The sequence below is a fragment of the Mus pahari genome, chromosome 2, assembly GCF_900095145.1.
Source record: "Mus pahari chromosome 2, PAHARI_EIJ_v1.1, whole genome shotgun sequence".
Taxonomy (NCBI): domain Eukaryota; kingdom Metazoa; phylum Chordata; class Mammalia; order Rodentia; family Muridae; genus Mus; species Mus pahari.
In genome coordinates this window covers 73,351,683-73,366,667 of record NC_034591.1, presented here as the reverse complement: position 1 = coordinate 73,366,667, position 14,985 = coordinate 73,351,683, and positions in this window count along the sequence as shown.

The following is a 14,985-nucleotide window of genomic DNA, read 5'->3' as shown; positions in this document are numbered from 1 at the left end:
GAAGAGCTCTGGTCACCTCAGAAGGAATTGATTATCGAGCCGATGACAAGGTCAACTGCTGATCGATGAGTGGAGAATGTCAGTAGAGATTATATAATGCTTCTCTTTGACTGTTTTTTGTTGTGCTGGGTGGGGAAAGTGCAGCCTCATGCATGCTAGACATGTCCTCTTAATCACTGAGCTATAACCCCACCTTTTGGGTTTTTGAGATTGGGTCTTGCTATGTAGCTCAGTCTGGCCTTGAACTGCCCAAGCTGGTCTCAAATTCCTATTCTCCTGGTTACCAATATGTTAATATGTCCTTTAAAAAAGTATTTGTTTGTTTATTGCTATAAGGTCTTTTGTATCTGAAATCATTTTTAAAAAACACTGTTTCATTTCATTTTGTTTTGGTATTAAGGATTGGGCTAAGGAGCAAGTACACTATCACTGAGTTACAGTCCAGTTGCACTTTATGTTGGGAGCACAAAGGTTCTTGTGAAGACAGATCACCAAAGAAACCAGGAATGTTAAGCATTGAGGATTGTCTTGCCAAAGGAAGGGACATATAACCTGTTTTTCCAACCTGAAGGCTGGGAATTGGAGTTAACGATCAGCCTGGTGGCCTGCATTACCTGTTGAGCTGGGCCATATCAAGTTCCCACAACCAAGCCTGGAGGTGGTAGTAGTCTAAAAGACCTGTACGTTATCTATATAGCCAGGGGCTCCCCCAAGTTCCCACAATCAAGACTTTAAGGTAGCTAAGTGTCCAAATGATCTCCACTTATATCTGTATGGCTAAGACTGTGGTAGATCCTTCCCTAAGCCCTTCAGACAGTACATGCATCCTATTTTTAGAACCTATCTTCTTAGAAAAATGACATGTACTTTGAGTTTCAATGTAATTATGCCATCTTGTATACCAGGAATTGAATTATACCGAGAATTTTTTTTTTTTTTTGCAAATTGTACTATGTTTAAATATGCTGGCAATAAATTTCCTGGCATCAGACTTCCTAGAAGTTTGGTCCAATCTGGTTGGCTAGGTCAGGCTGAACTGAGTTTTTATTCTCACTTCTTTGCAGTTCATTTTCCTGATTTCCCTGATGCCTGCAGGGAGCCCCACAACCATATCCTTTAAATTGTGTGCATGTGTGTGTGTGTGTGTGTGTGTGTGTGTGTGTGTGTGCTTGTGTGTGTGTGCTTGTGTGTGTGTGTGTGTGTGTGTGCTTGTGTGTGTGTGTGTGTGTGTGTGTGTGTGTACTGCTATACCTTTCACTGAATAAAGTGCCTGTTCTTTTAGATTTTGTTCAGCTCTTTCTTCTACCCCATAAATTCTTGGCTATGGTTAGTTGAGTGAGTCTAGAAGCTTCTGAACTTTGGTCAATGCATTTTTTTTCTTTGTGGATTGTCTCTCCCTGGCCTCCTTCTTGACATTCACTCTTCTGCCTGTGTTGATTGTGGCTCTGCCATGTTTCTTCTTTGACTGACTGCTTCTTTCTTTTCCTGAGCTTCTGTTCAGTTTTCTCAGCATTTCAATTCCCTTGCCCAATTTTCTTCCCCTTTTGAATTTATTCTTCATGTTACCGATGGTTTCACCCACACCAGTAACAAACACTCTTCTCTAGGTCCTGAATTAATCCCTTTATTCCCTTTGTCATACATACCTGAATCACTTATATGGCCAGTAGTTCTTTTGAGAGATGGAATTCTGAATCTTCCTGGCATTTCAGGTTCTTTTTTTTTTTTTTGGTTTTTCGAGACAGGGTTTCTCTGTATAACCCTGGCTGTCCTGGAACTCACTTTGTAGACCAGGCTGGCCTCGAACTCAGAAATCCGCCTGCCTCTGCCTCCAGAGTGCTGGGATTAAAGGCGTGCGCCACCACGCCCGGCTGCATTTCAGGTTCTTGACATCTTTGGTGTCCATAGTTGAGTTGTGAGCCCGCAGCTGTCACGGAGGGCCGTCCCATGTGATTTGGGGTTCATGATTGTGTTTGGTGCATCTATTGGGATGGCCGTGTTGTGCAGTTTTCTCTTTCCTGTTTCATACTCTTTCTATTTGTTTCATCTATGAGTCTTTCTGGAGAGTTGCCTTCACTTGGAATTATGCCGCTCTTTGTGTGTGTGTGTGGGGGGGTCAGGGGTGGGGGGGTACAGTGGTGACTGTTTATAAAAAGATAAAAGAAGGAATATGTTTTGGTGGAGGTGTGGTCAGGTGTGGGGGGAGGGGGTGCCTTGGTGGGTCCATGCTGAGGCATCCCTTCCCCCTGAGGGACCAGCCACAGGATGATATTTTATAGAATAGAGTGTATTCAGGGCATGGGGAGGGGAGTTGAGAGGGCAGTAAAGACAAAAAGACAGACAGAGAGAGAGAGTGTGTAGAGAAGTAGAGGAATAGAGGCTGGCCATGAGAGAGGAGGGGAGGGGAATGGAGAGGGGGGGAGGGGCAAGAGGACAGAATGGGCCTAAGAAGGCAAGAGCAAGAATAGGTGGAGTCAGGCACACCTGGCTGTTGCCAGGTAACCATGGGGGCAGAGTTTAGACAAATGCTAACAGTGACACAGAGGTTTGCCAGTGGCACTGGTGTTGATGGCTTCACTTGTGTCCCTGATAAGGTTGTGAGACATTGGCACCTGGGTACGTGTGTGGAGGAGAACATCGTCACAGTTTCTTTAGAGATAAAGGTATCCGTATCTAAACAGTGAAGTGAGGACAGACAGGTACTTGGGGTAAAGTACAAATGGAAAGGCAGGTCAGAGGAGTGAGGATGGAGAAGCAAAACCGCAAGCTAGAAAAGGAGGAGACCGCCAGGAGGGCTTTGTGGTCAGGGGTCAGCTAAAATTCAACAAGCTCACAGCTAAAGGTTGCTTACTCGGCCCAAGTTCCAAGTATTTAGTTAAATAAAATTACGCAGTAACGTTAGAAGGCACTGAGCCTTAGCACTTCTTCACACAGGGATGCTTCCTGTGCCCTTGGACCATCCTTTCCATGGGTCTCCTGGGGTGTCTGTGGACAGGGGGAGGTGCTAGGCTTAGTAACTCCCCGCCCACAAGTTAGGTCAGCATGTCCTAGCAGAGGAGGGTTCCTTTGGCTGAAGTCCACTTCTGCCTAAACTCCCTGATCTGAGATGGCCTGCCAGCACATTACAGTCTTGCCTCTACCGTTTGCTGACACTCAAGCCTCTCTGTGATGGAGACTCTGGGGAGACATGCAAGGCTTGCCCACCTGAGCATCCCTATGGCCTTCCGGCCCCTGGACTGGATTCCACAGCATCCTCCTGGCACTGGTTTGGGCAATGGTGCTCATGGGGAGACTTTTCTCTGACAGATAGCTCCAGGTCTGGGCTTTAGGTTTTCTGGCCATATTTCTGCGACTTCACTCTGGCACCTATCCTGCTCCAGTTTGCAATCCGTGCATGCCTGTCCAGTCTCTCCTCACAGCACTGCCTATGAGAGCATTGTGCTGGCACCTACCACTGATGTTGGTCACCTGGCCTCTTCATCTCAACTGGGGACTCCAGTGGTCAACCTCTTCTGAAGAGAAATTCCCACCTCTGTTTATTTCTGCTTTTCTCTTAGAGGAAGGAGATTTACATTGTTATTTTCAAACAATCCCTTTACTTATTTTTGTAATCTGCTTACTCAGATGCAGCTACTAATCTGCCAGTTTAGTTGGATGAAGACTGTTTTGAGGGAGGGTCTGGCCCAGGCTCACCTAGAACTAGCCCAGGCTAGCTTCTAATTTGTCATTGTCCTCCCTGGGCCTTCCAAGTACAGACATATACTACCATATATCACCATAGGCAGCTTGTTGGAAATTCTTTAAGTTTGATTACTGTTAACGTGTTTTATCTTTCGCCACTTTTATGTGTAACATATAGTTGGGTCTCTGGCAGCACTGTCTAACTTGCTTATTCAGGTCATTGCCATTTGAAATGATCATCACCTTTGACAGAGAAGCAGAAGGGAGGGGCCAGTAAGGTCTGGCAGGGAGAATGGGTGTGGGGAAGGGGAAAGAATAAAGTGTAATCACACAGCTGTGTGAGACTGCCTTAAGGAAGCACACATCTGATAGGTGATTTCTCTGCAGCCTGTGAAATGAGTCAATTCAAGCCAGATTAGACTATATTAAAGGCAGGTTTGCTGGTAAGCTGCTCCGGGGCAAGTTCACTGGTCCCAAGGATTGAGGCCAGGGGTGTCACCATGGGAGAGGGGCGAGGAGGGGGAAGAGAAAGAGAGCAGAGAGAGGAGAGAAGGAGGAGGAGAAGTAGACCAAAATGTCTGGATCGTATAGGGAGGAGCCTGTGGGTGAAGGGCAGCCCTGGGTATGCCAGGTAAGGACTGAAGGATGATGGGAGAACCTGGAGGCCATGTTTGTTGTGTTAGAATCGAGGTTTGAGTCAGGACAGACCACACCATGCCAAAGCAGCTCCATGTGGGGGGAGAGGGCAAAGGTGGCAGTGAAGAGGAGGTAGGGAAAGGAAAAGAGAGGTCAGAGGGCTCAGTCTTTGTGGATAGTGACATAGTAGCTCACAGGTATAGGTGGGAGGTGAGCCAAGTGGATTCTGGGAATGTACGGCTATTGCCATGGCTGCAGATGTGCAGGTCTCTGTCGCCTATGTGTGATGTCACTGGGTTCAGAGCTGATATGCCACACTGGTTCTTGATACCAACAATGTCTGTCTTTGTATGTAAAATATGCACCCCAGTCCCTTGGTCCAGGGTCCCAAACCAAACATTTACTTTGCATGGTAACTTAAAAATAATGTTATTTTTGATGCAGGTGGGCTGATAGCCACTGTATGTTTCCTGTTCTCTGGCAATCACTCTCTTTGCATCTTTTTATGTCTTTCCCCTCTTTTAATGCCTTTGCTGTTTAAAAAATGTTTTAAAATTACATTTAGTTATGTATTTATGTATGCATGTATTTATTTATTTATAGAAAGTCTTTGTCTCTCTGTTTCTGACTATCTGCCTCTCTCTCTCTCTCTCTCTCTCTCTCTCTCTCTCTCGTGTGTGCGTGCGTGTGTGTGTGTGTGTGTGTGTGTGTGTGTGTGTGTGTGCATGTGCCAGAGAAGAACTTTCAGGAATCCTTTCTCTCCTTCCACCACGTGGTCCCCAGGGGTTAAACTTCAGACGCTGGCGAAAGCACCTTTGCTCTCTGAACTGTGTCACCAGCCCCCAATGTGGATCTTTTTAGATTTATTTTTGCTCATGTCTGTGCGAGTGCATACCAGATGTGCCTGGATACCCAGGAGGCCAGAATAGGGCTCAGGAACTGGAATTACAGGTAGTTGTGAAACTCCAGATGTAGGTGCTGGGAACAGAACTCAGGTCCTCTGGAACAGCAGTACAAGCTCCAAACCTATGAACCATCTCTCCAAAACCTTTGTGGTTTTTAACTGATCATTATATGTGACTCCAGTCTCTTTTCTTAGCCTATTAATTGTTTTTTTAAAAAAGCATTTTGGTGGCTGTTTTGAAGCTTGTCTTCCTTCCTTCCTTCCTTCCTTCCTTCCTTCCTTCCTTCCTTCCTTCCTTCCTTCCTTCCTTCCTTCCTTTCTTGCTTGCTGTTTGTTTTTGAGACGATCTGACTATTCAGCCCCTGGCTATTCTGAAACTCATCACCAGGCTTGCTTTGAATTCTCAGAGATGTGCCTGCATCTGCTTCTCAAGTGCTGGAGTTAAAGTAGTGCACCACCCCACCCCACCCATGTAATGCATTTTCAGTGAATTCAGGCCCCTTCCAATAACAGTACACTACAGAATGTGGTGTTGGACTGGGGTTGGAGCCAACCAAGACTTTCTATTTGGGATGATGAAAGATTTCTGGAAACAGATAAATGTTGATAGTTACCATGTAAATATGCCTAATGGCTCAGAATGATACCTTTAAAGATGATTTGAAATAGTAAATGTCACTTAGTGTTTTTATCTTCAAAGGGGAAAGGAGGTTAAGAGAGTAAGAGGACCAGAGTGAAGGGGGGTGGGGGTGGGGGTGGGGCGGCTTCCATCTGGAGTGCTCCTGCTTTCTGCCACAGCAGCAAAACTGGGTGTTAGAAGAACCTGTAGAAAACAAAGCCAGTTCTCAGTTTCAGGAACTGCGAAGTCAAAGCTGAATAAGGAAGCGTTTCATCTGCTTAATTAGCATATTTAATGCAATGTAAATAACAGAGGCTAGGGAGTGACAGGAGGTGGGGGGAGGGGCAAAGCAGCAAACACTAAAAGTCAGTGTGAAGGGCGCAAAGATGACAGACTCAGAGACAGAAGGGCTGATAAAAGTCGGATTCGGCTCACTCGAAAGACCCGAGGACAGACAGCAACGTGACAGCGGAGACGCCACGCGCGGGTAACGTGACAGCAGAGACACCGCGCGCCGGCAAGCTAAGTGGGTGTAGTGTGGAGACTCTCTTTGTTTAAAGTTCACTTGAGATTGGTGTCAGTGGAGCAGCAGTGATAAGAAAGGCAGACCCAGGGGAACAGCTGACTCAGTCACCCCACCAGGTGCCTGACAGGCTTGCAGTAAACACAGGCTTTACACGCCCGGAGGATCCTGCTGCAAATGGAAACACAACCTTAACTGTGCACACGGCACCAACTCTTTGTTTCTGCAGACACTTTGAAGATCAGAGGTCTCTTCTTTTCCCCTTAAAAGTAAAACCAGTTTTGCTTTTATCCGAACCAACAGGAGCAAAGATTCCAGCTAGTTATTCATGATGTTGTCTTTATCCCCCCCCCCTTCACCATACTTTGCTGGGTCATTTTGACCTTCCCCTTGCCTAGCAACCGTCTCCCTCTCCTGATGGATACTTCTTTCTCTTGCCATGTAAATTTTCTAATGGTTTACTCTACTTGGTAGCTATTGAACACCGAGAGAAAGTGTTAACTCATGGATAGAAGGGGACTGGAGTCTCAGGCATTGTCAACAGCCTGAAACAACAGACGCTGAGAAGTTCTGCAAGCCTGGTCCTGTGGGAAGAGAACCACAACCCATCAGTCATGTCTGCAGGGAACAGGCAATACCAGAACCCAGAACCATCTCTTGGTCAGCCCAGTCGCTACTTCTTTTAGCTATAGTCACAAATAGTTCATTCTTGTCTAGGGTCCAGCTCTGTTCAAAGTGAGTGCAGTTGCAAAAGTCTGTCCTAAGACCTTAACAGAAGCAGAGTGGCCCAAAGCAGCAAAACCCTATTCCCTCGAGGTTCTAGAGGCTGGAGGTTGGAGGACGCGAGTCTAGTTTGTTATGATCACAAAAAGAGAAAGGGTATTAATATATGTTCTATAGGGGTGTGGGGGGAGGGGGTGCCTTGGTGGGCCCATGCCAAGGCATCCCTTCCTCTGAGAGACCAGCCACATATAGTATAAAATAGAGTTTATTCAGGGCATGGGGAGGGGAGTTAAGAGGGTAGTAGAGGCAGAGAAAGGCAGAAAGCAGGAGAGATTAGGGAAGTAGACGCTGGCCATGACCACATGGAGAGAGGGGGAAAGGCCATGGGGAGAGAGGGGGAGCAAGGGGCAAGGGAGAGAATAGAGAGGCAAGAGAGGGAGGAAGGGCCCAGCAGCCCCTTTTATAGTGGGCTATCTGGCTGCTTCCGCGTAACTGTGGGGGTGCGTTCCAGACAGAACACCAACATAGTTCTGGATGAAAACTCTGGGCGGGAGCATTTTGCGCTGTGTCCCCTTGCTTCTGATGTGTCCAGCAGGTCCAAGTGGGTCTGGGCTTGTAGCCTTTGACCTTTTTGTCTTGTCATGGTTTTGTCATTATTGTTTGTTTGCTTGCTTGCTAATAAGAATCCTAGTACTGTATGAGAGGCTCACCTTATTTCCAAATGACTTCATCTGAGCCGATCTATCTGCAATGACTACTTGCAAGTGAAGTTAAGACTTTCACATATCTCTGTAAAGGGTGCAAGTCAACCCACTGAAGGGACAAAAGCTGAATTCTTGGTGTAGATGAAGCTGCTGTGGTGAAGGAGGGGAGTTGCTTTGGAGTCTGATGTTTTTGTTTTTGTGAAGAAACCCAGGAGGCTGGGGAAATGCTTGGTTTATCTGAGGGACTGTGGGTTATGTGAATGGAGGACAACATTCTCTCCTGACTCCCAGGCTCTGGAATTCAGCCCGGCACAGCTTGAAGATCCCTCTGATTTCTGTTTCCATGGGCACCATGACAGAAGCGTGCCACAGAGAATCCCAGTATCCCTCTCAGCCCTTAACAAGAGCAGACACAAAGGAAACAAGTATTGCTACACGCTGACTCGTTCAGAGTTTAAGCTCATAGCTGCTATGGCTTTGAATGGCTGTATTTCCCCAAAAGCCTTTGGTTGAATAATCACTGAATAGTGCAAAGAGTTGGGGAATGGTTACAGTAAGTCATGTGGACGAAATACCTGTGAATGATTGGAGGCTGTAGCTCTGTTGACTGGCTATTTCTTGGTTCTTTACAATCTTGTTTAAAAAGTTGAAAAGGTGCACAGGAATAACAAAGTAGCAAGAAGTTTTCTTCAAAGACAAATTGCAGAACTGATGCAGGGAGCAGCAGGCTATGAGGGCTGTGTTCAGAGGAGCGGGTTACTGTTTGGGGCCTCAGGTTTTACAGGGAATAGGAGGGAGAGGGGTTGGTTTCTGGGAGTGGGGTGTGGGTGGTTTTCTGTTTGGATTAACAAGCTTGGGTTCTGTAAGCCTTTATTTACTGTACATGCCCTTTCCCTTGATGCATCTGATTTAATCATATGCACACCCAGCCATGCACAAGCCTAAGATGATAAATAGGGAGGTTCCCTTGGAAGTTTATTCAAAGAAGCTTCGCCTGGCTGCATACGTACCCCATGCCAGTTCAGGGTGGATCCATGAATTTTCTTTAGTTTAGGATGTGTTTGGTCACAAAAGGGGAGTTAAGGAGAAGTTGTTACTGAAGAGCAATCTGTTGCGTTGTCTGAGCAAGTGAATATGCAGCTCCAGGCAAGTGGAGAGTCTCAGGCTGGCAAATGTATTGTGTGTGTGTCTAGTTCAAACCATGTGGAGCCTTAGCTTGTTGCTAAGCTACCTTTATAGTTACCTGTCTCAGCTCAATGGTTGAGCAACGGGGTCCTGGGTCTGATTCTCTTGTGCCCAAAATATAAATAAATATACGCATGCATATAATAATATATACATATAAATAAATACATGCATACACATAAATGGAATTGGTGAGCTTTACAGAGATTGGGGGGTCCATTACAAAACGGGAGACCCTTTTTGCTCTTCTGCCACATGTTGAAATGGCATTCAAGGAATCAGTTTGGAAGCAAAGATGTAGTTTCACCAGACACTGAAACTCTAGCACTTCCAATTTGGATTTCCAGCTTCCAGAATTGTGAGAAATAAGTTTATCTTCTCAATAAATCCACCCAGCTGGTGGTGACTCACTATAACAGAAGCAATTAACTACAACCTCAAAGGAACTTGACATCGTTAAAAACATAATCCAGAATATACTTTTCTGAACCTCAGTTTACTCAATGGCAAAATAGGAGACCAAAATCATTCTCTTCTCCTGGTCCACTCAGACTGCTGTCGTGGGTGGGGTGGGGGTGGAGTCCGTGTTCTGGCAGGTGGAGTCCTGGGACCACCGCACCATCCTTTGTTCCCTCCCAAGCTTCCCCTGGCTAAGACGGGCGCTTTCTCCTTCCTTCTTCCACATCAACCTCACCCTTCCTGTGTCTGCACTCATGCTAAGACATCTTTAGTGAAAACACTCAGAGGTGTCACTCGGTGACTGGGAAACTGTCTCCACATAAATTAGGATCTTCAGGGCAAGGTCCTAATTTTGTCAGACCTTTATTGCTTCATGGAAGATAAGTATGGTTCCTTTGATAGGATGGCATACTTGTCACTGGATATAGATAGGGAGTAGATTTAGTGTCATTTCTTTCTTGCTTTTTTTTTTTTTTTTTTTTTTTTTTTTGGTTTTTCAAGACAGGGTTTCTCTGTATAGCCCTGGTTGTCCTGGAACTCACTCTGTAGACCAGGCTGGCCTCAAACTCAGAAATCCACCTGCCTCTGCCTCCTGAGTGCTGGGATTAAAGGCGTGCACCACCACGCCCAGCTTCAATTTAGTGTCATTCCTGTTGCTGTGATAAAACAAGCATCCAGACAAAAAGCAGCTTAAGGAAGAGAGGGGTTACTTTAGCTCACAGTTTCAGGGTCCAGTACATCACTGAGGTAGTGTCACAGTGACAGGAGCTTGAGACAGCTGGTCACATCATATCCACAGAAGAGACCAGAGAGAAATGAATGCATGTGTGCTCAGTAGCTTATGTGCTTGTGCTCAGCTCATTTCTCCACTCATTCATTCATATATATATATATATATATATATATATATATATATATATATTCAGTATACACTGCCTAGGGAATGTGCTGCCTACAGTGGACTGGGTTCCCCCATATCAATTAATATAACTAAGATAATCTCCCGTAGACACATCCATAGGCCAACTCAGTAGACAACCCCTCAAAGAGATTCTCTTTCCAAGTGATTATAGATTGTGCCAAATTGACAAAGCTAACCATCATAGGGAGAAGTTATGCTTGTATATCACAAATGATGATGCATGGAAGCTCTAGGAAGGGCTAGTGTCAGGAGAGAAGATTCCTTTCTGACTTGTGAGGACAAGATGGTGGATAAGGCTGCTGTGGGCATGGGTACTGTGGCAAGGCTGCTGTGGGCATGGGTACTGTGGCACAGGCTGTTGTGGGCATGGGTACTGTGGCACAGGCTGTTTTGGGCTTGGGTACTGTGGCAAGGCTGCTGTGGGCATGGGTACTGTGGCACAGGCTGTTGTGGGCTTGGGTACTGTGGCAAGGCTGCTGTAGGCATGGGTACTGTGGCTCAGGCTGCTGTGGGCATGGGTACTGTGGCACAGGCTGTTGTGGGCTTGGGTACTATGACAAGGCTGCTGTAGGCATGGGTACTGTGGCACAGGCTACTGTGGGCATGGGTACTGTGGCTCAGGCTGCTGTGGGCATGGGTACTGTGGCACAGGCTGCTGTGGGCATGGGTACTGTGGCAAGGCTGCTGTGGGTATGGGTACTGTGGCACAGGCTGCTGTGAATATGGGTAATGTGGCTCAGGCTGCTGTGGGCATGGGTACTGTGGCACAGGCTTCTATGGGCATGGGTACTGTGGCAAGGCTGCTGTGTGGTTATGGGTACTGTGGCACAGGCTGCTGGTTTTGACCATGAGGAGCCCTGCTTAGTGTCCTGTCCAGGGTCAGTCTCTGACCTGGCCCGCATGAGCCTATTGGAAGCTTTGTTTTTGTCTATTAGCTTCTCAGCAGTGCCCAAGCTATGGGCTCATCATTTGATAGGATCCATATGACTCAGTTAGCAGGCAGTGTCATGCACAAGTGTGCCATTCCCCCTGGCTTCACACAATGGTCTCTGTCCTTCTGTTTTGGTGGGAGACTTCCAGGCCTATACTCCTGCCTTTCTCTGGCATGGAGAAACTCCCAAAACTGTTCAAATTAATTAAGTCCAACTTCCAGCCATACCTTCCCACCTCATCTTTTGTAAAATCTATGACGGAGCCAGTTGGTTTTCGGAGCCCGACAGATGCACGTTTGAATGTTAAGCTCCACCTCCTATGACAGCTCCTTAAGCTGAGCAGAAGATCTCTGAGAACCTGAAACTCTATGTCCTGTTCTCTGAGGGAGGAGGGCATCTCCATCTCTAGTGTCCTGCTTCCTGAAAAGGCCAAGAGAGGGGCAGGAGAGGTGGCTCAGCAGTTAAGAGCACAGGCTGCTCTTCCAGAAGTCCTGAGTTAAGTTCCCAGGATCCACATGACAGTTAAAAACTGTCTGTAACTCCAGTTTCAGAGGATCTGGCACCTCTCATAAACATAAGGCAGAACACCAATGTAAGTTAATCTAAATAAATCTTAAAAAAAAAAAAAAAGCCAGGAAAGGCTGGGGCATGACTCCACTGCGAAATACTTACATAGCATCATGAAGCTCTGGGCTTAATCTCCAATATTCTTCTTCTCCACAAAGTAAATTTGTCACTAGGATACATTCTTTTCATTTTTATTTTATTTTATGTATGGGTGTTTTGCCTGCATGTATGTCTATGTACCACATATGTTTCTGTTGCCCATGGAGGTCAGAAGAGAGTGTCAGATCCCCTGGAATGGGAGCTACAGATAACTGAGCTGCCATATGGGTGCTGGGAATAGAAACCCAGGTCTCTGCAAGAACAATGAGTGCTTCCTGACCATCGAGCTACATTCCCCAGTCCTCTAATCTCTCTCTCTCTCTTTTTTTTTCTTTTTTAGTTTTTCGAGACAGGGTTTCTCTGTATAGCTCTGGCTGTTCTGGAACTCACTCTGTAGACCAGGCTGGCCTCGAACTCAGAAATCTGCCTGCCTCTGCCTCCCGAGTGCTGGGATTAAAGGTGTGCGCCACCACCGCCTGGCTCTAATCTCTTTTTGTTGAAAAATGTATATAAGCCTATGGGAATGCAGTGAAACTTTGGAATATTTGTACACCGTGGAATGACAAGATCAAGCCAGTTACCGTACATTACCTTACATATGTACCAGTGGTCTAATAATAAATTTTGAATTGAGAGTGGGAGGCAGTAAGAAATAGGCATTCTGGAGTCTAAGAAATGATAGCCTATCTCCTCTATTCACCACAAACGCCTAGGAATTTCCTATTTCCCTGTATAAATAAGAAAATTAAGACTGAAGTCAGTGAGTAGCCAGCCCACTTAAACACACACAGCTAACAAAGGGCAGGCCTGGGATTTGAACCTGGGTTCAGACCAGTTCCTAGCCCATGATTTCAGCTAACTCCATAGTTGCAGCACTCGGGGAATGATGTGCCTTTCCTGCCCGAGTCCTTTCTCACAACTCACTTTTCAAAATTAGAATTTAGAGGAACCCAAGAAAAGGGGAAGGAATCTCCAACAAAGGATTGGCTCTCAATGAGAACTGGATCAGAGGGGTTTAGGAACAGTCTGCAGAATGCCTGTGAGTCAGTTCTGACAGTGTTGGTCGGCATGGTTTTTTTTGAGTAGCTCTAGGGTATATCTTTACAATCTCATTTCTACAGATAAATATCAGTGAGGCACCTCAAAACTTTTAGAACCAGCTCAATGCTACCTGACTGTATGTGTGGGTGTTAGGGTAACTGGTAGGATACTTGCTAAGCAAGCTGCGGGCTTGTGTTAATGGGCAGCCTGGCCTTCTCTCTTGGACATATCATACCGTGTACCCCTAATTTAGCTTGCTGCCTTAAAGACAGCATCTGAGAACATGAAGGGTTTATAGGGGTTCCCCCAGAGCACAGGGGCTTAGGTCCTGAAACTTCAAGCTGTCTAGCATAGAGGGATGCTCTCTGGGTGGTACAGGATGGAAATACAGCCATATGTTAACTGTGATTGGGGGCTCGTACCATAACAGGGATTTTAATTTTCTTATGCTTGTTTACAATAGAAAAGCCATATATATACTGTTTGCTATAAACATCTGTTTGGGATGAAAGGAAAAGGAACATCTCTCTTACCCTGTCAGTGGGGAGAGAGCACTAACACCATCTGCCCCCTCCTAAGTGCCTCACGAGTGAGAGAAGACAGTAGAAGCCACAGACGGCACCTGAAGTAAAATCTGTACAAACCTAAGAGCTGGCAAGTGTCCCAAGCATTTATTAAAGGTGCCAAAGACCTGATTCTTGCTAGGTGGACCAAGCTGATTTCAGACTTCCCGATCATCCTTCTTTGTCGGGTTTCAGAGTGCAGGGTTTACAGCACACACCGCCACACCTGGCTTAGAGACAAATTTCACTTGGCAATACTAAGGCTAAGATTAAAAGCCAGTTTGACTTGAGGGTTTTGACTATATGTATCTGTTTTATATTAAAGCATGCAGTACCCAATTCCATTTAGGAGACCAAGAGGAAACTTGAACTCAAAGGAAACCAACTGAGTCAGAGTTCAGTGCACAGGGTATGAATTTAGTCTGATTTGCACTTCTAGAAGGAGCTGAGGACGGAGATGGCTCTGGCATGAAGGACCAAGGGAAAGAAAGCTCAGAAGCATGCCCTATGCCCGGGCACCAATGCCGCTGATGGACAGGCGGGGCCCAGCCCTTGGCAGAGGCACAGTTATTGAACCCGAAGCATCACACTCACTCTTGAAAGCACTGGTGTTGATCCAAGTCTGTCATCCGCCCTGACCCTCACTTCCTCTTCTCTCTTCTGTTTGCTTCTTGCTGCCCACACAGGTTGGGAAGGGCGTGCTTGCCTGCCATTCTACACAGAAGCAACACAAATATTTTTAACCACACTGAGGTCACTTCCTAACATTAATAGGCCCCTTTGTTCGTTGTTCAACAGGAGGAAAAAAAAAAATCCCCCAGTTCTTCACATAGATCTTAAATTAGTCTTGAATAGAAAAATAATTTTTATTCTTTCCTCTCACATTTAATAAACATTATATGATGGTGTCATTTCTCTAGGGGCCATATGACTTGGCTCAACAGAGGTGGGAAGAATTTCTACCCAATTGTCTTTTTTTTTTTTTTTTTTTGCTTTAGTTTTTTTTTACTGTCCTCCTACGCATCCACCCCAAGAGAAAGATGCCTGGAGCCTGTCAGACATCACCATGGCACCTTCTCTAAACAACTTCTCAGAGCTTCCTTCTTGCTACATGGCGAGTACATCACTCGGCAGCTGGTCGCTTTTCCTTACCTGAGTAACGAAGCTTGTGGTTTATTATAAACTTGGTCCAAGGCCTAATTTCTATTCATGAAATCCTGTCATCATTATATGAAGAAACACACTGTTTACTGGCCAACATTATAATGAAACACTGGCCTGGCAGGTCCCAGCAGTGGGAATTGGCAAGTACAAGCCATGCTGTGTGGAGCGGTGAGGGAGGAGGTTCAAGGCCTTCAGCATCGTTGTCTCTGAGCAGGTCGCCGCCTTCCATTCTCTGTTCTAATGCTTTTGTATGCATTTATTAA